At 39.6% G+C, this 23,644-nt stretch overlaps 9 non-coding genes across 9 annotated transcripts; all 9 read left to right on the plus strand.

The window, feature by feature from the left end:
* Nucleotides 1-216: 216 nt before the first annotated feature.
* Nucleotides 217-288, plus strand: trnag-ucc (transfer RNA glycine (anticodon UCC)). The gene has a single exon. It is a non-coding gene; the product is annotated as a tRNA-Gly (tRNA).
* A 1,996-nt stretch (nt 289-2,284) lies between these two features.
* trnag-ucc (transfer RNA glycine (anticodon UCC)) lies at nt 2,285-2,356 on the plus strand. The gene has a single exon. It is a non-coding gene; the product is annotated as a tRNA-Gly (tRNA).
* Nucleotides 2,357-8,544: 6,188 nt separating this feature from the next.
* Nucleotides 8,545-8,616, plus strand: trnag-ucc (transfer RNA glycine (anticodon UCC)). Its single transcript has one exon. It is a non-coding gene; the product is annotated as a tRNA-Gly (tRNA).
* A 2,024-nt stretch (nt 8,617-10,640) lies between these two features.
* On the plus strand, nt 10,641-10,712 carry trnag-ucc (transfer RNA glycine (anticodon UCC)). Its single transcript has one exon. It is a non-coding gene; the product is annotated as a tRNA-Gly (tRNA).
* A 2,023-nt stretch (nt 10,713-12,735) lies between these two features.
* On the plus strand, nt 12,736-12,807 carry trnag-ucc (transfer RNA glycine (anticodon UCC)). Its single transcript has one exon. It is a non-coding gene; the product is annotated as a tRNA-Gly (tRNA).
* A 1,996-nt stretch (nt 12,808-14,803) lies between these two features.
* Nucleotides 14,804-14,875, plus strand: trnag-ucc (transfer RNA glycine (anticodon UCC)). The gene has a single exon. It is a non-coding gene; the product is annotated as a tRNA-Gly (tRNA).
* Nucleotides 14,876-16,871: 1,996 nt separating this feature from the next.
* Nucleotides 16,872-16,943, plus strand: trnag-ucc (transfer RNA glycine (anticodon UCC)). Its single transcript has one exon. It is a non-coding gene; the product is annotated as a tRNA-Gly (tRNA).
* Nucleotides 16,944-21,035: 4,092 nt separating this feature from the next.
* On the plus strand, nt 21,036-21,107 carry trnag-ucc (transfer RNA glycine (anticodon UCC)). Its single transcript has one exon. It is a non-coding gene; the product is annotated as a tRNA-Gly (tRNA).
* A 2,024-nt stretch (nt 21,108-23,131) lies between these two features.
* trnag-ucc (transfer RNA glycine (anticodon UCC)) lies at nt 23,132-23,203 on the plus strand. Its single transcript has one exon. It is a non-coding gene; the product is annotated as a tRNA-Gly (tRNA).
* The last annotated feature ends 441 nt before the right edge of the window (nt 23,204-23,644 follow it).

Below are 23,644 nucleotides of genomic sequence, written 5' to 3' on the forward strand. Positions count from 1 at the left end.
TAAAAACAAGAAATGCTGTAAATACTCAGCAGGTCTGGCAGCATCTGTGGAGAGAGAAGCAGATCAGAATATTTGCAGCACTTTCTGATTTTTTTTCAGATTTCCAGCATTCACAGTATTGTGTTTCTGTGAACAAAATCTTGTTGCTCAGGTACAAGTTGAAACCATTGTACAGCATTCTATTAATCAAAACGCTGGACCAACATAGTACAGTAAGCGATGGTGGTATAGTGGTGAGCATAGCTGCCTTCCAAGCAGTTGACCTGGGTTCGATTCCCAGCCATCGCAACCTTAAATTGCAGTTTTGCTTTATGTTGCAGTATTTTGCAAACGAAAAAAATGTCAAAGCTTTGACAGAATTGAAATTGATAAAATATTCTTATCATCCAATCAGATTCATTCTCTTGCTTGATTGGCGTCATCCTGGAGCAAGTTTGTTTCCTTCAAGTGTTTCTCCAATTTCCTATTGACATCATTGATTGTCTCTGCTTCCACCACACTTGTGGACAGACATTGCAGTTGCAATGTGGCAGGGAAAGCAAAAAGTGCTTCCTCAAATTTCCCTGCATCTCTTTCCCAAAACCATCAATCTGTGTCTCCTAGTCCTTGTACCATCAACTAATGGGAACGGGTTATCCCTGTCTAATTTACCGACACCTGCATCAGATCTCCCCTCAATCCACATTGCTGTAAGGAGAACAACCACTTACTTAGATAACACAATCCAGAGCCATCTATCCAAGCTTTTCAATATCAAAAGAATATTTGTGTTGTAAGTAGTATAGGTAGGAGCATAACTTCAAGGGACTTTGATAGATTAACTGATTGTCTCTGCCCAACGCACCAGATTTTCTGCATCACCTGAACACTGCTCACCGCTGTGTAAAGTTTAGAGTATTTTCATGGCTTACATTTATGCAAGAACTGCAATGTTAATGTTGGATTGTGAAGCATGACGGTCATCTTCACTGAACTATGTTAAAATGTCATGTTGAGAGATGTGTCAGTGTGGAAGATGCACGTAGCCATAGGAAAAAAAAAGGCAAGTCATGTAGCTGGAGGAGAATCCACAATGTGGGCGCGATGGACCGTGATATATTTTACGTTTGTGACAAATAAGGACAGCTAAAATAATAGGATTAATGATATGCTTTGTACATCAATATATTGAAGTCTGTTTGATCTGTTGCTTGCTTTATTATGAAATGTGTTTTCAAGGCTATACTTTGTTTAAACCTTTTTGTGAGAACAATGGGAGAGTCACCAGCACTCCTTGCATGGAGAGAGATGAGATAAAGGCAGAATTAAAGAAAAAAATGTCTGGGATCAGCAAGAATGTAACCTTTAGGATCCTTGCTAAAATAGAAAGAGTCGGGAAACATCTGTACTGTGTGTAGATTCAACCATTAACTAACTAGTGTCAAACAATGATGTCAACCTGGACCAATTAGGACACTTGGAACAATTCAAAACTAATATGGTAACATCCTTGCACCACAAGAAGGATAAAAGAAAGGGTGTTACAGGACATCGTCAGCACACTTAGAGAGGGGTCAACAGAAGAACGTTGGTACTTAAAAGGAGAAGATAGAATACAGTCGAAAAAACACAGCAAGGGATGAAGAAGGAGAGAAGTCCGTGCGGCAGCAAGCACAGAAACAAGAACGGGTGTTGTGTGTTACTGAATATCTATTACCATTGTTAAGTATTAACTTTGTACATCTTGGTTAATCCTAATAAACTCTCTGACTTGGTCACATAACTTGAGTTTGTACCTTGTCGGTCTATCTTGGTCAGGAATCTAAAGGTGAGACGGGTTGGGTATTCTCTGTCTCACCTCTGTTCAGGTAACATCTACCTGAAACTTACAGCTCTTCACTATATGCATACATTGCTGTGTATTTTGTCCTCCTTAAACTTCGAAATTGTTGGCCCGTTAAAAACATTGTTCTTCGTACAGTTTTCTGCGTCACTCCACTGCATAGTACTGCCCAGTAAGCAAAAAGGATCAGTTCGCGACTCAACTCTAAAATAAAAGCAAAATACTGCAGACGCTGGAAATCTGAAATAAAAACAAGAAATGCTGGAAATACTCAGCAGGTCTGGCAGCATCTGTGGAGAGAGAAGCAGATCAGAATATTTGCAGCACTTTCTGATTTTTTTTCAGATTTCCAGCATTCACAGTATTGTGTTTCTGTGAACAAAATCGTGTTGCTCAGGTGCAAGTTGAAACCATTGTACAGCATTCTATTAATCAAAACGCTGGACCAACATAGTACAGTAAGCGATGGTGGTATAGTGGTGAGCATAGCTGCCTTCCAAGCAGTTGACCTGGGTTCGATTCCCAGCCATCGCAACCTTAAATTGCAGGTTTGCTTTATGTTGCAGTATTTTGCAAACGGAAAAAATGTCAAAGCTTTGACAGAATTGAAATTGATAAAATATTCTTATCATCCAATCAGATTCATTCTCTTGCTTGATTGGCGTCATCCTGGAGCAAGTTTGTTTCCTTCAAGTGTTTCTCCAATTTCCTATTGAAATCATTGATTGTCTCTGCTTCCACCACACTTGTGGACAGACATTGCAGTTGCAATGTGGCAGGTAAAGCAAAAAGTGCTTCCTCAAATTTCCCTGCATCTCTTTCCCAAAACCATCAATCTGTGTCTCCTAGTCCTTGTACCATCAACTAATGGGAACGGGTTATCCTTGTCTAACTTACCTACACCTGCATCAGATATCCCCTCAATCCACATTGCTGTAAGGAGAACAACCACTTACTTAGATAACACAATCCAGAGCCATCTATCCAAGCTTTTCAATATCAAAAGAATAGTTGTGTTGTAAGTAGTATAGATAGGAGCATAACTTCAAGGGACTTTGATAGATTAACTGATTGTCTCTGCCCAACGCACCAGATTTTCTGTATCACCTGAACACTGCTCACCGCTGTGTAAAGTTTAGAGTATTTTCATGGCTTACATTTATGCAAGAACTGCAATGTTAATGTTGGATTGTGAAGCATGACGGTCATCTTCACTGAACTATGTTAAAATGTCATGTTGAGAGATGTGTCAGTGTGGAAGATGCACGTAGCCATAGGAAAAAAAAAGGCAAGTCATGTGGCTGGAGGAGAATCCACAATGTGGGCGCGATGGACCGTGGCATATTTTACGTTTGTGACAAATAAGGACAGCTAAAATAATAGGATTAATGATATGCTTTGTACATCAATATATTGAAGTCTGTTTGATCTGTTGCTTGCTTTATTATGAAATGTGTTTTCAAGGCTATACTTTGTTTAAACCTTTTTTTGAGAACAATGGGAGAGTCACCAGCACTCCTTGCATGGAGAGAGATGAGATAAAGGCAGAATTAAAGAAAAAAATGTCTGGGATCATCAAGAATGTAACCTTTAGGATCCTTGCTAAAATAGAAAGAGTCGGGAAACATCTGTACTGTGTGTAGATTCAACCATTAACTAACTAGTGTCAAACAATGATGTCAACCTGGACCAATTAGGACACTTGGAACAATTCAAAACTAATATGGTAACATCCTTGCACCACAAGAAGGATAAAAGAAAGGGTGTTACAGGACATCGTCATCACACTTAGAGAGGGGTCAACAGAAGATCGTTGGTACTTAAAAGGAGAAGATAGAATACAGTCAAGAAAACACAGCAAGGGATGAAGAAGGAGGGAAGTCCGTGCCGCAGCAAGCACAGAAACAAGAACGGGTGTTGTGTGTTACTGAATATCTATTACCATTGCTAAGTGTTAACTTTGTACATCTTGGTTAAGCCTAATAAACTCTCTGACTTGGTCACATAACTTGAGTTTGTACCTTGTCGGTCTATCTTGGTCTGGAATCTAAAGGTGAGACGGGTTGGGTATTCTCTGTCTCACCTCTGTTCAGGTAACATTTACCTGAAACTTACAGCTCTTTACTATATGCATACATTGCTGTGTACTTTGTCCTCCTTAAACTTCGAAATTGTGGGCCCGTTAAAAACATTGTTCTTCGTACAGTTTTCTGCGTCACTCCACTGCATAGTTCTGCCCAGTAAGCAAAAAGGATCAGTTCGCTACTAAACTCTAAAATAAATGCAAAATACTGCAGATGCTGGAAATCTGAAATAAAAACAAGAAATGCTGGAAATACTCAGCAGGTCTGGCAGCATCTGTGGAGAGAGAAGCAGATTTAACTTTTCAGGTGAGTGACCATTAATCAGAATATTTGCAGCACTTTCTGATTTTATTTCAGATTTCCAGCATTCACAGTATTGTGTTTCTGTTGACATAATCGTGTTGCTCAGGTGCAAGTTGAAACCATTGTACAGCATTCTATTAATCAAAACGCTGGACAAGCACAGTGCAGTAAGGGATGCTGGTATAGTGGAGAGCATAGCTGCCTTCCAAGCAGTTGACCTGGGTTCGATTCCCGACCATCGCAACCTTAAATTGCAGGTTTACTTTATGTTGCAGTATTTTACAAACGAAAAAAATGTCAAAGCTTTGACAGAATTGAAAGTGATAAAATATTCTTATCATCCAATCAGATTCATTCTCCTGCTTGATTGGCGTCACCCTGGAGCAAGTTTGTTTCCTTCAAGTGTTTCTCCAATTTCCTATTGAAATCATTGATTGTCTCTGCTTCCACCACACTTGTGGACAGACATTGCAGTTGCAATGTAGCAGGGAAAGCAAAAAGTGCTTCCTCAAATTTCCCTGCATCTCTTTCCCAAAACCATCAATCTGTGTCTCCTAGTCCTTGTACCATCAACTAATGGGAACGGGTTATCCTTGTCTAACTTACCTACACCTGCATCAGATATCCCCTCAATCCACATTGCTGTAAGGAGAACAACCACTTACTTAGATAACACAATCCAGAGCCATCTATCCAAGCTTTTCAATATCAAAAGAATAGTTGTGTTGTAAGTAGTATAGATAGGAGCATAACTTCAAGGGACTTTGATAGATTAACTGATTGTCTCTGCCCAACGCACCAGATTTTCTGTATCACCTGAACACTGCTCACCGCTGTGTAAAGTTTAGAGTATTTTCATGGCTTACATTTATGCAAGAACTGCAATGTTAATGTTGGATTGTGAAGCATGACGGTCATCTTCACTGAACTATGTTAAAATGTCATGTTGAGAGATGTGTCAGTGTGGAAGATGCACGTAGCCATAGGAAAAAAAAAGGCAAGTCATGTGGCTGGAGGAGAATCCACAATGTGGGCGCGATGGACCGTGGCATATTTTACGTTTGTGACAAATAAGGACAGCTAAAATAATAGGATTAATGATATGCTTTGTACATCAATATATTGAAGTCTGTTTGATCTGTTGCTTGCTTTATTATGAAATGTGTTTTCAAGGCTATACTTTGTTTAAACCTTTTTTTGAGAACAATGGGAGAGTCACCAGCACTCCTTGCATGGAGAGAGATGAGATAAAGGCAGAATTAAAGAAAAAAATGTCTGGGATCATCAAGAATGTAACCTTTAGGATCCTTGCTAAAATAGAAAGAGTCGGGAAACATCTGTACTGTGTGTAGATTCAACCATTAACTAACTAGTGTCAAACAATGATGTCAACCTGGACCAATTAGGACACTTGGAACAATTCAAAACTAATATGGTAACATCCTTGCACCACAAGAAGGATAAAAGAAAGGGTGTTACAGGACATCGTCATCACACTTAGAGAGGGGTCAACAGAAGATCGTTGGTACTTAAAAGGAGAAGATAGAATACAGTCAAGAAAACACAGCAAGGGATGAAGAAGGAGAGAAGTCCGTGCCGCAGCAAGCACAGAAACAAGAACGGGTGTTGTGTGTTACTGAATATCTATTACCATTGCTAAGTGTTAACTTTGTACATCTTGGTTAAGCCTAATAAACTCTCTGACTTGGTCACATAACTTGTGTTTGTACCTTGTCAGTCTATCTTGGTCTGGAATCTAAAGGTGAGACGGGTTGGGTATTCTCTGTCTCACCTCTGTTCAGGTAACATCTACCTGAAACTTACAGCTCTTTACTATATGCATACATTGCTGTGTATTTTGTCCTCCTTAAACTTCGAAATTGTGGGCCCGTTAAAAACATTGTTCTTCGTACAGTTTTCTGCGTCACTCCACTGCATAGTTCTGCCCAGTAAGCAAAAAGGATCAGTTCGCTACTAAACTCTAAAATAAATGCAAAATACTGCAGATGCTGGAAATCTGAAATAAAAACAAGAAATGCTGGAAATACTCAGCAGGTCTGGCAGCATCTGTGGAGAGAGAAGCAGATTTAACTTTTCAGGTGAGTGACCATTAATCAGAATATTTGCAGCACTTTCTGATTTTATTTCAGATTTCCAGCATTCACAGTATTGTGTTTCTGTTGACATAATCGTGTTGCTCAGGTGCAAGTTGAAACCATTGTACAGCATTCTATTAATCAAAACGCTGGACAAGCACAGTGCAGTAAGGGATGCTGGTATAGTGGAGAGCATAGCTGCCTTCCAAGCAGTTGACCTGGGTTCGATTCCCAGCCATCGCAACCTTAAATTGCAGGTTTAATTTATGTTGCAGTATTTTACAAACGAAAAAAATGTCAAAGCTTTGACAGAATTGAAAGTGATAAAATATTCTTATCATCCAATCAGATTCATTCTCCTGCTTGATTGGCGTCACCCTGGAGCAAGTTTGTTTCCTTCAAGTGTTTCTCCAATTTCCTATTGAAATCATTGATTGTCTCTGCTTCCACCACACTTGTGGACAGACATTGCAGTTGCAATGTAGCAGGGAAAGCAAAAAGTGCTTCCTCAAATTTCCCTGCATCTCTTTCCCAAAACCATCAATCTGTGTCTCCTAGTCCTTGTACCATCAACTAATGGGAACGGGTTATCCTTGTCTAACTTACGTACACCTGCATCAGATCTCCCCTCAATCCACATTGCTGTCAGGAGAACAACCACTTACTTAGATAACACAATCCAGAGCCATCTATCCAAGCTTTTCAATATCAAAAGAATAGTTGTGTTGTAAGTAGTATAGGTAGGAGCATAACTTCAAGGGACTTTGATAGATTAACTGATTGTCTCTGCCCAACGCACCAGATTTTCTGCATCACCTGAACACTGCTCACCGCTGTGTAAAGTTTAGAGTATTTTCATGGCTTACATTTATGCAAGAACTGCAATGTTAATGTTGGATTGTGAAGCATGACGGTCATCTTCACTGAACTATGTTAAAATGTCATGTTGAGAGATGTGTCAGTGTGGAAGATGCACGTAGCCATAGGAAAAAAAAAGGCAAGTCATGTAGCTGGAGGAGAATCCACAATGTGGGCGCGATGGACCGTGACATATTTTACGTTTGTGACAAATAAGGACAGCTAAAATAATAGGATTAATGATATGCTTTGTACATCAATATATTGAAGTCTGTTTGATCTGTTGCTTGCTTTATTATGAAATGTGTTTTCAAGGCTATACTTTGTTTAAACCTTTTTGTGAGAACAATGGGAGAGTCACCAGCACTCCTTGCATGGAGAGAGATGAGATAAAGGCAGAATTAAAGAAAAAAATGTCTGGGATCAGCAAGAATGTAACCTTTAGGATCCTTGCTAAAATAGAAAGAGTCGGGAAACATCTGTACTGTGTGTAGATTCAACCATTAACTAACTAGTGTCAAACAATGATGTCAACCTGGACCAATTAGGACACTTGGAACAATTCAAAACTAATATGGTAACATCCTTGCACCACAAGAAGGATAAAAGAAAGGGTGTTACAGGACATCGTCAGCACACTTAGAGAGGGGTCAACAGAAGAACGTTGGTACTTAAAAGGAGAAGATAGAATACAGTCGAAAAAACACAGCAAGGGATGAAGAAGGAGAGAAGTCCGTGCGGCAGCAAGCACAGAAACAAGAACGGGTGTTGTGTGTTACTGAATATCTATTACCATTGTTAAGTATTAACTTTGTACATCTTGGTTAAGCCTAATAAACTCTCTGACTTGGTCACATAACTTGAGTTTGTACCTTGTCGGTCTATCTTGGTCAGGAATCTAAAGGTGAGACGGGTTGGGTATTCTCTGTCTCACCTCTGTTCAGGTAACATCTACCTGAAACTTACAGCTCTTCACTATATGCATACATTGCTGTGTATTTTGTTCTCCTTAAACGTCGAAATTGTTGGCCCGTTAAAAACATTGTTCTTCGTACAGTTTTCTGCGTCACTCCACTGCATAGTTCTGCCCAGTAAGCAAAAAGGATCAGTTCGCGACTCAACTCTAAAATAAAAGCAAAATACTGCAGACGCTGGAAATCTGAAATAAAAACAAGAAATGCTGGAAATACTCAGCAGGTCTGGCAGCATCTGTGGAGAGAGAAGCAGATCAGAATATTTGCAGCACTTTCTGATTTTTTTTCAGATTTCCAGCATTCACAGTATTGTGTTTCTGTGAACAAAATCGTGTTGCTCAGGTGCAAGTTGAAACCATTGTACAGCATTCTATTAATCAAAACGCTGGACCAACATAGTACAGTAAGCGATGGTGGTATAGTGGTGAGCATAACTGCCTTCCAAGCAGTTGACCTGGGTTCGATTCCCAGCCATCGCAACCTTAAATTGCAGGTTTGCTTTATGTTGCAGTATTTTGCAAACGAAAAAAATGTCAAAGCTTTGACAGAATTGAAATTGATAAAATATTCTTATCATCCAATCAGATTCATTCTCTTGCTTGATTGGCGTCATCCTGGAGCAAGTTTGTTTCCTTCAAGTGTTTCTCCAATTTCCTATTGAAATCATTGATTGTCTCTGCTTCCACCACACTTGTGGACAGACATTGCAGTTGCAATGTGGCAGGTAAAGCAAAAAGTGCTTCCTCAAATTTCCCTGCATCTCTTTCCCAAAACCATCAATCTGTGTCTCCTAGTCCTTGTACCATCAACTAATGGGAACGGGTTATCCTTGTCTAACTTACCTACACCTGCATCAGATATCCCCTCAATCCACATTGCTGTAAGGAGAACAACCACTTACTTAGATAACACAATCCAGAGCCATCTATCCAAGCTTTTCAATATCAAAAGAATAGTTGTGTTGTAAGTAGTATAGATAGGAGCATAACTTCAAGGGACTTTGATAGATTAACTGATTGTCTCTGCCCAACGCACCAGATTTTCTGTATCACCTGAACACTGCTCACCGCTGTGTAAAGTTTAGAGTATTTTCATGGCTTACATTTATGCAAGAACTGCAATGTTAATGTTGGATTGTGAAGCATGACGGTCATCTTCACTGAACTATGTTAAAATGTCATGTTGAGAGATGTGTCAGTGTGGAAGATGCACGTAGCCATAGGAAAAAAAAAGGCAAGTCATGTGGCTGGAGGAGAATCCACAATGTGGGCGCGATGGACCGTGGCATATTTTACGTTTGTGACAAATAAGGACAGCTAAAATAATAGGATTAATGATATGCTTTGTACATCAATATATTGAAGTCTGTTTGATCTGTTGCTTGCTTTATTATGAAATGTGTTTTCAAGGCTATACTTTGTTTAAACCTTTTTTTGAGAACAATGGGAGAGTCACCAGCACTCCTTGCATGGAGAGAGATGAGATAAAGGCAGAATTAAAGAAAAACATGTCTGGGATCATCAAGAATGTAACCTTTAGGATCCTTGCTAAAATAGAAAGAGTCGGGAAACATCTGTACTGTGTGTAGATTCAACCATTAACTAACTAGTGTCAAACAATGTTGTCAACCTGGACCAATTAGGACACTTGGAACAATTCAAAACTAATATGGTAACATCCTTGCACCACAAGAAGTATAAAAGAAAGGGTGTTACAGGACATCGTCATCACACTTAGAGAGGGGTCAACAGAAGATCGTTGGTACTTAAAAGGAGAAGATAGAATACAGTCAAGAAAACACAGCAAGGGATGAAGAAGGAGAGAAGTCCGTGCCGCAGCAAGCACAGAAACAAGAACGGGTGTTGTGTGTTACTGAATATCTATTACCCTTGCTAAGTGTTAACTTTGTACATCTTGGTTAAGCCTAATAAACTCTCTGACTTGGACACATAACTTGAGTTTGTACCTTGTCGGTCTATCTTGGTCTGGAATCTAAAGGTGAGACGGGTTGGGTATTCTCTGTCTCACCTCTGTTCAGGTAACATCTACCTGAAACTTACAGCTCTTTACTATATGCATACATTGCTTTGTATTTTGTCCTCCTTAAACTTCGAAATTGTGGGCCCGTTAAAAACATTGTTCTTCGTACAGTTTTCTGCGTCACTCCACTGCATAGTTCTGCCCAGTAAGCAAAAAGGATCAGTTCGCTACTAAACTCTAAAATAAATGCAAAATACTGCAGATGCTGGAAATCTGAAATAAAAACAAGAAATGCTGGAAATACTCAGCAGGTCTGGCAGCATCTGTGGAGAGAGAAGCAGATTTAACTTTTCAGGTGAGTGACCATTAATCAGAATATTTGTAGCACTTTCTGATTTTATTTCAGATTTCCAGCATTCACAGTATTGTGTTTCTGTTGACATAATCGTGTTGCTCAGGTGCAAGTTGAAACCATTGTACAGCATTCTATTAATCAAAACGCTGGACAAGTACAGCGCAGTAAGCGATGCTGGTATAGTGGAGAGCATAGCTGCCTTCCAAGCAGTTGACCTGGGTTCGATTCCCGGCCATCGCAACCTTAAGTTGCAGGTTTACTTTATGTTGCAGTATTTTACAAACGAAAAAAATGTCAAAGCTTTGACAGAATTGAAAGTGATAAAATATTCTTATCATCCAATCAGATTCATACTCCTGCTTGATTGGCGTCACCCTGGAGCAAGTTTGTTTCCTTCAAGTGTTTCTCCAATTTCCTATTGAAATCATTGATTGTCTCTGCTTCCACCACACTTGTGGACAGACATTGCAGTTGCAATGTAGCAGGGAAAGCAAAAAGTGCTTCCTCACATTTCCCGGCATCTCTTTCCCAAAACCATCAATCTGTGTCTCCTAGTCATTGTACCATCAACTAATGGGAACGGGTTATCCTTGTCTAACTTACCTACACCTGCATCAGATCTCCCCTCAATCCACATTGCTGGAAGGAGAACAACCACCTACTTAGATAACACAATCCAGAGCCATCTATCCAAGCTTTTCAATAGCATAAGAATAGTTGTGTTGTAAGTAGTATAGATAGGAGCATAACTTCAAGAGACTTTGATAGATTAACTGATTGTCTCTGCCCAACGCACCAGATTTTCTGTATCACCTGAACACTGCTCAACGCTGTGTAAAGTTTGGAGTATTTTCATGGCTTACATTTATGCAAGAACTGCAATGTTAGGTTGGATTGTGAAGCATGACGGTCATCTTCACTGAACTATGTTAAAATGTCATGTTGAGAGATGTGTCAGTGTGGAAGATGCACGTAGCCATAGGAAAAAAAAAGGCAAGTCATGTAGCTGGAGGAGAATCCACAATGTGGGCGCGATGGACCGTGACATATTTTACGTTTGTGACAAATAAGGACAGCTAAAATAATAGGATTAATGATATGCTTTGTACATCAATATATTGAAGTCTGTTTGATCTGTTGCTTGCTTTATTATGAAATGTGTTTTCAAGGCGATACTTTGTTTAAACCTTTTTGTGAGAACAATGGGAGAGTCACCAGCACTCCTTGCATGGAGAGAGATGAGATAAAGGCAGAATTAAAGAAAAAAATGTCTGGGATCAGCAAGAATGTAACCTTTAGGATCCTTGCTGAAATAGAAAGAGTCTGGAAACATCGGTACTGTGTGTAGATTCAACCATTAACTAACTGGTGTCAAACAGTAATGTCAACCTAGACCAATTAGGACACTTGGAACAATTCAAAACTAATATGGTAACATCCTTGCACCACAAGAAGGATAAAAGAAAGGGTGTTACAGGACATCGTCAGCACACTTGGACAGGGGTCAACAGAAGATCGTTGGTACTTAAAAGGAGAAGATAGAATATAGTCAAAAAAACACAGCAAGGGATGAAGAAGGAGAGAAGTCCGTGCGGCAGCAAGAACAGAAACAAGAACGGGTGTTGTGTGTTACTGAATATCTATTACCATTGTTAAGTATTAACTTTGTACATCTTAGTTAAGCCAAATAAACTCTCTGACTTGGTCACATAACTTGAGTTTGTACCTTGTAGGTCTATCTTGGTCAGGAATCTAAAGGTGAGACGGGTTGGGTATTCTCTGTCTCACCTCTGTTCAGGTAATATCGATCTGAAACTTGCAGCTCTTTACTATATGCATACATTGCTGTGTATTTTGTCCTCCTTAAACTTCGAAATTGTGGGCCCGTTAAAAACATTGTTCTTCGTACAGTTTTGAGCGTCTCTCCACTGCATAGTTCTGCCCAGTAAGCAAAAAGGATCAGTACGCTACTAAACTCTAAAATAAAAGCAAAATACTGCAGATGCTGGAAATCTGAAATAAAAACAAGAAATGCTGGAAATACTCAGCAGGTCTGGCAGCATCTGTGGAGAGAGAAGCGGAGTTAACGTTTCAGGTTAGTGACCTTTGATCAGAATATTTGCAGCACTTTCTGATTTTATTTCAGATTTCCAGCATTCACAGTATTGTGTTTCTGTTAACATAATCGTATTGCTCAGGTGCAAGTTGAAACCATTGTACAGCATTCTATTAATCAAAACGCTGGACCAGCATAGTGCAGTAAGCGATGGTGGTATAGTGGTGAGCATAGCTGCCTTCCGAGCAGTTGACCTGGGTTCGATTCCCAGCCATCGCAACCTTAAATTGCAGGTTTACTTTATGTTGCAGTATTTTACAAACGAAAAAAATGTCAAAGCTTTGACAGAATTGAAATTGATAAAATATTCTTATCATCCAATCAGATTCATTCTCCCGCTTGATTGGCGTCACCCTGGAGCAAGTTTGTTTCCTTCAAGTGTTTCTCCAATTTCCTATTGAAATCATTGATTGTCTCTGCTTCCACCACACTTGTGGACAGAGATTGCAGTTGCAATGTAGCAGGTAAAGCAAAAAGTGCTTGCTCACATTTCGCTGCATCTCTTTCCAAAAACCATCAATATGTGTCTCCTAGTCCTTGTACCATCAACTAATGGGAACGGGTTATCCTTGTCTAACTTACCTACATCTGCATCAGATCTCCCCTCAATCCACATTGCTGGAAGGAGAACAACCACTTACTTAGATAACACAATCCAGAGCCATCTATCCAAGCTTTGCAGTAACAAAAGAATAGTTGTGTTGTAAGTAGTATAGATAGGAGCATGACATCAAGAGACTTTGATAGATTAACTGATTGTCTCTGCCCAACGCACCAGATTTTCTGTATCACCTGAACACTGCTCACCGCTGTGTAAAGTTTAGAGTATTTTCATGGCTTACATTTATGCAAGAACTGCAATGTTAATGTTGGATTGTGAAGCATGACGGTCATCTTCACTGAACTATGTTAAAATGTCATGTTGAGAGATGTGTCAGTGTGGAAGATGCACGTAGCCATAGGAAAAAAAAAGGCAAGTCATGTCGCTGGAGGAGAATCCACAATGTGGGCGCGATGGACCGTGACATATTTTACGTTTGTGACAAATAAGGACAGCTAAAATAATAGGATTAATGATATGCTTTGTACATCAATATATTGAAGTCTGTTTGATCTGTTGCTTGCTTTACTATGAAATGTGTTTTCAAGGCTATACTTTGTTTTAACCTTTTTTTGAGAACAATGGGAGAGTCACCAGCAATCCTTGCATGGAGAGAGATGAGATAAAGGCAGAATTAAAGAAAAAAATGTCTGGGATCAGCAAGAATGTAACCTTTAGGATCCTTGCTAAAATAGAAAGTGTCGGGAAACATCTGTACTGTGTGTAGATTCAACCATTAACTAACTAGTGTCAAACAATGATGTCAACCTGGACCAATTAGGACACTTGGAACAATTCAAAACTAATATGGTAACATCCTTGCACCACAAGAAGGATAAATGAAAGGGTGTTACAGGACATCGTCAGCACACTTGGACAGGGGTCAACAGAAGATCGTTGGTACTTAAAAGGAGAAGATAGAATATAGTCAAAAAAACACAGCAAGGGATGAAGAAGGAGAGAAGTCCGTGCGGCAGCAAGAACAGAAACAAGAACGGGTGTTGTGTGTTACTGAATATCTATTACCATTGTTAAGTATTAACTTTGTACATCTTAGTTAAGCCAAATAAACTCTCTGACTTGGTCACATAACTTGAGTTTGTACCTTGTAGGTCTATCTTGGTCAGGAATCTAAAGGTGAGACGGGTTGGGTATTCTCTGTCTCACCTCTGTTCAGGTAACATCTACCTGAAACTTACAGCTCTTCACTAAATGCATACATTGCTGTGTATTTTGTCCTCCTTAAACTTCGAAATTGTGGGCCCGTTAAAAACATTGTTCTTCGTACAGTTTTCTGCGTCACTCCACTGCATAGTTCTGCCCAGAAAGCAAAAAGGATCAGTTCGCTACTCAACTCTAAAATAAAAGCAAAATACTGCAGATGCTGGAAATCTGAAATAAAAACAAGAAATGCTGGAAATACTCAGCAGGTCTGGCAGCATCTGTGGAGAGAGAAGCAGATCAGAATATTTGCAGCACTTTCTGATTTTTTTTCAGATTTCCAGCATTCACAGTATTGTGTTTCTGTGAACAAAATCTTGTTGCTCAGGTACAAGTTGAAACCATTGTACAGCATTCTATTAATCAAAACGCTGGACCAACATAGTACAGTAAGCGATGGTGGTATAGTGGTGAGCATAGCTGCCTTCCAAGCAGTTGACCTGGGTTCGATTCCCAGCCATCGCAACCTTAAATTGCAGTTTTGCTTTATGTTGCAGTATTTTGCAAACGAAAAAAATGTCAAAGCTTTGACAGAATTGAAATTGATAAAATATTCTTATCATCCAATCAGATTCATTCTCTTGCTTGATTGGCGTCATCCTGGAGCAAGTTTGTTTCCTTCAAGTGTTTCTCCAATTTCCTATTGAAATCATTGATTGTCTCTGCTTCCACCACACTTGTGGACAGACATTGCAGTTGCAATGTGGCAGGGAAAGCAAAAAGTGCTTCCTCAAATTTCCCTGCATCTCTTTCCCAAAACCATCAATCTGTGTCTCCTAGTCCTTGTACCATCAACTAATGGGAACGGGTTATCCTTGTCTAACTTACCTACACCTGCATCAGATCTCCCCTCAATCCACATTGCTGTAAGGAGAACAACCACTTACTTAGATAACACAATCCAGAGCCATCTATCCAAGCTTTTCAATATCAAAAGAATATTTGTGTTGTAAGTAGTATAGGTAGGAGCATAACTTCAAGGGACTTTGATAGATTAACTGATTGTCTCTGCCCAACGCACCAGATTTTCTGCATCACCTGAACACTGCTCACCGCTGTGTAAAGTTTAGAGTATTTTCATGGCTTACATTTATGCAAGAACTGCAATGTTAATGTTGGATTGTGAAGCATGACGGTCATCTTCACTGAACTATGTTAAAATGTCATGTTGAATGATGTGTCAGTGTGGAAGATGCACGTAGCCATAGGAAAAAAAAAGGCAAGTCATGTAGCTGGAGGAGATTCCACAATGTGGGCGCGATGGACCGTGACATATTTTACGTTTGTGACAAATAAGGACAGCTAAAATAATAGGATTAATGATATGCTTTGTACATCAATATATTGAAGTCTGTTTGATCTGTTGCTTGCTTTATTATGAAATGTGTTTTCAAGGCTATACTTTGTTTAAACCTTTTTGTGAGAACAATGGGAGAGTCACCAGCACTCCTTGCATGGAGAGAGATGAGATAAAGGCAGAATTAAAGAAAAAAATGTCTGGGATCAGCAAGAATGTAACCTTTAGGATCCTTGCTAAAATAGAAAGAGTCGGGAAACATCTGTACTGTGTGTAGATTCAACCATTAACTAACTAGTGTCAAACAATGATGTCAACCTGGACCAATTAGGACACTTGGAACAATTCAAAACTAATATGGTAACATCCTTGCACCACAAGAAGGATAAAAGAAAGGGTGTTACAGGACATCGTCAGCACACTTAGAGAGGGGTCAACAGAAGAACGTTGGTACTTAAAAGGAGAAGATAGAATACAGTCGAAAAAACACAGCAAGGGATGAAGAAGGAGAGAAGTCCGTGCCGCAGCAAGCACAGAAACAAGAACGGGTGTTGTGTGTTACTGAATATCTATTACCATTGTTAAGTATTAACTTTGTACATCTTGGTTAAGCCTAATAAACTCTCTGACTTGGTCACATAACTTGAGTTTGTACCTTGTCGGTCTATCTTGGTCAGGAATCTAAAGGTGAGACGGGTTGGGTATTCTCTGTCTCACCTCTGTTCAGGTAACATCTACCTGAAACTTACAGCTCTTCACTATATGCATACATTGCTGTGTATTTTGTCCTCCTTAAACTTCGAAATTGTTGGCCCGTTAAAAACATTGTTCTTCGTACAGTTTTCTGCGTCACTCCACTGCATAGTACTGCCCAGTAAGCAAAAAGGATCAGTTCGCGACTCAACTCTAAAATAAAAGCAAAATACTGCAGACGCTGGAAATCTGAAATAAAAACAAGAAATGCTGGAAATACTCAGCAGGTCTGGCAGCATCTGTGGAGAGAGAAGCAGATCAGAATATTTGCAGCACTTTCTGATTTTTTTTCAGATTTCCAGCATTCACAGTATTGTGTTTCTGTGAACAAAATCGTGTTGCTCAGGTGCAAGTTGAAACCATTGTACAGCATTCTATTAATCAAAACGCTGGACCAACATAGTACAGTAAGCGATGGTGGTATAGTGGTGAGCATAGCTGCCTTCCAAGCAGTTGACCTGGGTTCGATTCCCAGCCATCGCAACCTTAAATTGCAGGTTTGCTTTATGTTGCAGTATTTTGCAAACGAAAAAAATGTCAAAGCTTTGACAGAATTGAAATTGATAAAATATTCTTATCATCCAATCAGATTCATTCTCTTGCTTGATTGGCGTCATCCTGGAGCAAGTTTGTTTCCTTCAAGTGTTTCTCCAATTTCCTATTGAAATCATTGATTGTCTCTGCTTCCACCACACTTGTGGACAGACATTGCAGTTGCAATGTGGCAGGTAAAGCAAAAAGTGCTTCCTCAAATTTCCCTGCATCTCTTTCCCAAAACCATCAATCTGTGTCTCCTAGTCCTTGTACCATCAACTAATGGGAACGGGTTATCCTTGTCTAACTTACCTACACCTGCATCAGATATCCCCTCAATCCACATTGCTGTAAGGAGAACAACCACTTACTTAGATAACACAATCCAGAGCCATCTATCCAAGCTTTTCAATATCAAAAGAATAGTTGTGTTGTAAGTAGTATAGATAGGAGCATAACTTCAAGGGACTTTGATAGATTAACTGATTGTCTCTGCCCAACGCACCAGATTTTCTGTATCACCTGAACACTGCTCACCGCTGTGTAAAGTTTAGAGTATTTTCATGGCTTACATTTATGCAAGAACTGCAATGTTAATGTTGGATTGTGAAGCATGACGGTCATCTTCACTGAACTATGTTAAAATGTCATGTTGAGAGATGTGTCAGTGTGGAAGATGCACGTAGCCATAGGAAAAAAAAAGGCAAGTCATGTGGCTGGAGGAGAATCCACAATGTGGGCGCGATGGACCGTGGCATATTTTACGTTTGTGACAAATAAGGACAGCTAAAATAATAGGATTAATGATATGCTTTGTACATCAATATATTGAAGTCTGTTTGATCTGTTGCTTGCTTTATTATGAAATGTGTTTTCAAGGCTATACTTTGTTTAAACCTTTTTTTGAGAACAATGGGAGAGTCACCAGCACTCCTTGCATGGAGAGAGATGAGATAAAGGCAGAATTAAAGAAAAAAATGTCTGGGATCATCAAGAATGTAACCTTTAGGATCCTTGCTAAAATAGAAAGAGTCGGGAAACATCTGTACTGTGTGTAGATTCAACCATTAACTAACTAGTGTCAAACAATGATGTCAACCTGGACCAATTAGGACACTTGGAACAATTCAAAACTAATATGGTAACATCCTTGCACCACAAGAAGGATAAAAGAAAGGGTGTTACAGGACATCGTCATCACACTTAGAGAGGGGTCAACAGAAGATCGTTGGTACTTAAAAGGAGAAGACAGAATACAGTCAAGAAAACACAGCAAGGGATGAAGAAGGAGAGAAGTCCGTGCCGCAGCAAGCACAGAAACAAGAACGGGTGTTGTGTGTTACTGAATATCTATTACCATTGCTAAGTGTTAACTTTGTACATCTTGGTTAAGCCTAATAAACTCTCTGACTTGGTCACATAACTTGAGTTTGTACCTTGTCGGTCTATCTTGGTCTGGAATCTAAAGGTGAGACGGGTTGGGTATTCTCTGTCTCACCTCTGTTCAGGTAACATCTACCTGAAACTTACAGCTCTTTACTATATGCATACATTGCTGTGTATTTTGTCCTCCTTAAACTTCGAAATTGTGGGCCCGTTAAAAACATTGTTCTTCGTACAGTTTTCTGCGTCACTCCACTGCATAGTTCTGCCCAGTAAGCAAAAAGGATCAGTTCGCTACTAAACTCTAAAATAAATGCAAAATACTGCAGATGCTGGAAATCTGAAATAAAAACAAGAAATGCTGGAAATACTCAGCAGGTCTGGCAGCATCTGTGGAGAGAGAAGCAGATTTAACTTTTCAGGTGATTGACCATTAATCAGAATATTTGCAGCACTTTCTGATTTTATTTCAGATTTCCAGCATTCACAGTATTGTGTTTCTGTTGACATAATCGTGTTGCTCAGGTGCAAGTTGAAACCATTGTACAGCATTCTATTAATCAAAACGCTGGACAAGCACAGAGCAGTAAGGGATGCTGTTATAGTGGAGAGCATAGCTGCCTTCCAAGCAGTTGACCTGGGTTCGGTTCCCAGCCATCGCAACCTTAAATTGCAGGTTTACTTTATGTTGCAGTATTTTACAAACGAAAAAAATGTCAAAGCTTTGACAGAATTGAAAGTGATAAAATATTCTTATCATCCAATCAGATTCATTCTCCTGCTTGATTGGCGTCACCCTGGAGCAAGTTTGTTTCCTTCAAGTGTTTCTCCAATTTCCTATTGAAATCATTGATTGTCTCTGCTTCCACCACACTTGTGGACAGACATTGCAGTTGCAATGTAGCAGGGAAAGCAAAAAGTGCTTCCTCAAATTTCCCTGCATCTCTTTCCCAAAACCATCAATCTGTGTCTCCTAGTCCTTGTACCATCAACTAATGGGAACGGGTTATCCTTGTCTAACTTACGTACACCTGCATCAGATCTCCCCTCAATCCACATTGCTGTCAGGAGAACAACCACTTACTTAGATAACACAATCCAGAGCCATCTATCCAAGCTTTTCAATATCAAAAGAATAGTTGTGTTGTAAGTAGTATAGGTAGGAGCATAACTTCAAGGGACTTTGATAGATTAACTGATTGTCTCTGCCCAACGCACCAGATTTTCTGCATCACCTGAACACTGCTCACCGCTGTGTAAAGTTTAGAGTATTTTCATGGCTTACATTTATGCAAGAACTGCAATGTTAATGTTGGATTGTGAAGCATGACGGTCATCTTCACTGAACTATGTTAAAATGTCATGTTGAGAGATGTGTCAGTGTGGAAGATGCACGTAGCCATAGGAAAAAAAAAGGCAAGTCATGTAGCTGGAGGAGAATCCACAATGTGGGCGCGATGGACCGTGACATATTTTACGTTTGTGACAAATAAGGACAGCTAAAATAATAGGATTAATGATATGCTTTGTACATCAATATATTGAAGTCTGTTTGATCTGTTGCTTGCTTTATTATGAAATGTGTTTTCAAGGCTATACTTTGTTTAAACCTTTTTGTGAGAACAATGGGAGAGTCACCAGCACTCCTTGCATGGAGAGAGATGAGATAAAGGCAGAATTAAAGAAAAAAATGTCTGGGATCAGCAAGAATGTAACCTTTAGGATCCTTGCTAAAATAGAAAGAGTCGGGAAACATCTGTACTGTGTGTAGATTCAACCATTAACTAACTAGTGTCAAACAATGATGTCAACCTGGACCAATTAGGACACTTGGAACAATTCAAAACTAATATGGTAACATCCTTGCACCACAAGAAGGATAAAAGAAAGGGTGTTACAGGACATCGTCAGCACACTTAGAGAGGGGTCAACAGAAGAACGTTGGTACTTAAAAGGAGAAGATAGAATACAGTCGAAAAAACACAGCAAGGGATGAAGAAGGAGAGAAGTCCGTGCGGCAGCAAGCACAGAAACAAGAACGGGTGTTGTGTGTTACTGAATATCTATTACCATTGTTAAGTATTAACTTTGTACATCTTGGTTAAGCCTAATAAACTCTCTGACTTGGTCACATAACTTGAGTTTGTACCTTGTCGGTCTATCTTGGTCAGGAATCTAAAGGTGAGACGGGTTGGGTATTCTCTGTCTCACCTCTGTTCAGGTAACATCTACCTGAAACTTACAGCTCTTCACTATATGCATACATTGCTGTGTATTTTGTTCTCCTTAAACGTCGAAATTGTTGGCCCGTTAAAAACATTGTTCTTCGTACAGTTTTCTGCGTCACTCCACTGCATAGTTCTGCCCAGTAAGCAAAAAGGATCAGTTCGCGACTCAACTCTAAAATAAAAGCAAAATACTGCAGACGCTGGAAATCTGAAATAAAAACAAGAAATGCTGGAAATACTCAGCAGGTCTGGCAGCATCTGTGGAGAGAGAAGCAGATCAGAATATTTGCAGCACTTTCTGATTTTTTTTCAGATTTCCAGCATTCACAGTATTGTGTTTCTGTGAACAAAATCGTGTTGCTCAGGTGCAAGTTGAAACCATTGTACAGCATTCTATTAATCAAAACGCTGGACCAACATAGTACAGTAAGCGATGGTGGTATAGTGGTGAGCATAACTGCCTTCCAAGCAGTTGACCTGGGTTCGATTCCCAGCCATCGCAACCTTAAATTGCAGGTTTGCTTTATGTTGCAGTATTTTGCAAACGAAAAAAATGTCAAAGCTTTGACAGAATTGAAATTGATAAAATATTCTTATCATCCAATCAGATTCATTCTCTTGCTTGATTGGCGTCATCCTGGAGCAAGTTTGTTTCCTTCAAGTGTTTCTCCAATTTCTTATTGAAATCATTGATTGTCTCTGCTTCCACCACACTTGTGGACAGACATTGCAGTTGCAATGTGGCAGGTAAAGCAAAAAGTGCTTCCTCAAATTTCCCTGCATCTCTTTCCCAAAACCATCAATCTGTGTCTCCTAGTCCTTGTACCATCAACTAATGGGAACGGGTTATCCTTGTCTAACTTACCTACACCTGCATCAGATATCCCCTCAATCCACATTGCTGTAAGGAGAACAACCACTTACTTAGATAACACAATCCAGAGCCATCTATCCAAGCTTTTCAATATCAAAAGAATAGTTGTGTTGTAAGTAGTATAGATAGGAGCATAACTTCAAGGGACTTTGATAGATTAACTGATTGTCTCTGCCCAACGCACCAGATTTTCTGTATCACCTGAACACTGCTCACCGCTGTGTAAAGTTTAGAGTATTTTCATGGCTTACATTTATGCAAGAACTGCAATGTTAATGTTGGATTGTGAAGCATGACGGTCATCTTCACTGAACTATGTTAAAATGTCATGTTGAGAGATGTGTCAGTGTGGAAGATGCACGTAGCCATAGGAAAAAAAAAGGCAAGTCATGTGGCTGGAGGAGAATCCACAATGTGGGCGCGATGGACCGTGGCATATTTTACGTTTGTGACAAATAAGGACAGCTAAAATAATAGGATTAATGATATGCTTTGTACATCAATATATTGAAGTCTGTTTGATCTGTTGCTTGCTTTATTATGAAATGTGTTTTCAAGGCTATACTTTGTTTAAACCTTTTTTTGAGAACAATGGGAGAGTCACCAGCACTCCTTGCATGGAGAGAGATGAGATAAAGGCAGAATTAAAGAAAAACATGTCTGGGATCATCAAGAATGTAACCTTTAGGATCCTTGCTAAAATAGAAAGAGTCGGGAAACATCTGTACTGTGTGTAGATTCAACCATTAACTAACTAGTGTCAAACAATGTTGTCAACCTGGACCAATTAGGACACTTGGAACAATTCAAAACTAATATGGTAACATCCTTGCACCACAAGAAGTATAAAAGAAAGGGTGTTACAGGACATCGTCATCACACTTAGAGAGGGGTCAACAGAAGATCGTTGGTACTTAAAAGGAGAAGATAGAATACAGTCAAGAAAACACAGCAAGGGATGAAGAAGGAGAGAAGTCCGTGCCGCAGCAAGCACAGAAACAAGAACGGGTGTTGTGTGTTACTGAATATCTATTACCCTTGCTAAGTGTTAACTTTGTACATCTTGGTTAAGCCTAATAAACTCTCTGACTTGGACACATAACTTGAGTTTGTACCTTGTCGGTCTATCTTGGTCTGGAATCTAAAGGTGAGACGGGTTGGGTATTCTCTGTCTCACCTCTGTTCAGGTAACATCTACCTGAAACTTACAGCTCTTTACTATATGCATACATTGCTTTGTATTTTGTCCTCCTTAAACTTCGAAATTGTGGGCCCGTTAAAAACATTGTTCTTCGTACAGTTTTCTGCGTCACTCCACTGCATAGTTCTGCCCAGTAAGCAAAAAGGATCAGTTCGCTACTAAACTCTAAAATAAATGCAAAATACTGCAGATGCTGGAAATCTGAAATAAAAACAAGAAATGCTGGAAATACTCAGCAGGTCTGGCAGCATCTGTGGAGAGAGAAGCAGATTTAACTTTTCAGGTGAGTGACCATTAATCAGAATATTTGTAGCACTTTCTGATTTTATTTCAGATTTCCAGCATTCACAGTATTGTGTTTCTGTTGACATAATCGTGTTGCTCAGGTGCAAGTTGAAACCATTGTACAGCATTCTATTAATCAAAACGCTGGACAAGTACAGTGCAGTAAGCGATGCTGGTATAGTGGAGAGCATAGCTGCCTTCCAAGCAGTTGACCTGGGTTCGATTCCCGGCCATCGCAACCTTAAGTTGCAGGTTTACTTTATGTTGCAGTATTTTACAAACGAAAAAAATGTCAAAGCTTTGACAGAATTGAAAGTGATAAAATATTCTTATCATCCAATCAGATTCATACTCCTGCTTGATTGGCGTCACCCTGGAGCAAGTTTGTTTCCTTCAAGTGTTTCTCCAATTTCCTATTGAAATCATTGATTGTCTCTGCTTCCACCACACTTGTGGACAGACATTGCAGTTGCAATGTAGCAGGGAAAGCAAAAAGTGCTTCCTCACATTTCCCGGCATCTCTTTCCCAAAACCATCAATCTGTGTCTCCTAGTCATTGTACCATCAACTAATGGGAACGGGTTATCCTTGTCTAACTTACCTACACCTGCATCAGATCTCCCCTCAATCCACATTGCTGGAAGGAGAACAACCACCTACTTAGATAACACAATCCAGA

The sequence above is a fragment of the Heterodontus francisci genome, chromosome 45, assembly GCF_036365525.1.
Source record: "Heterodontus francisci isolate sHetFra1 chromosome 45, sHetFra1.hap1, whole genome shotgun sequence".
Taxonomy (NCBI): domain Eukaryota; kingdom Metazoa; phylum Chordata; class Chondrichthyes; order Heterodontiformes; family Heterodontidae; genus Heterodontus; species Heterodontus francisci.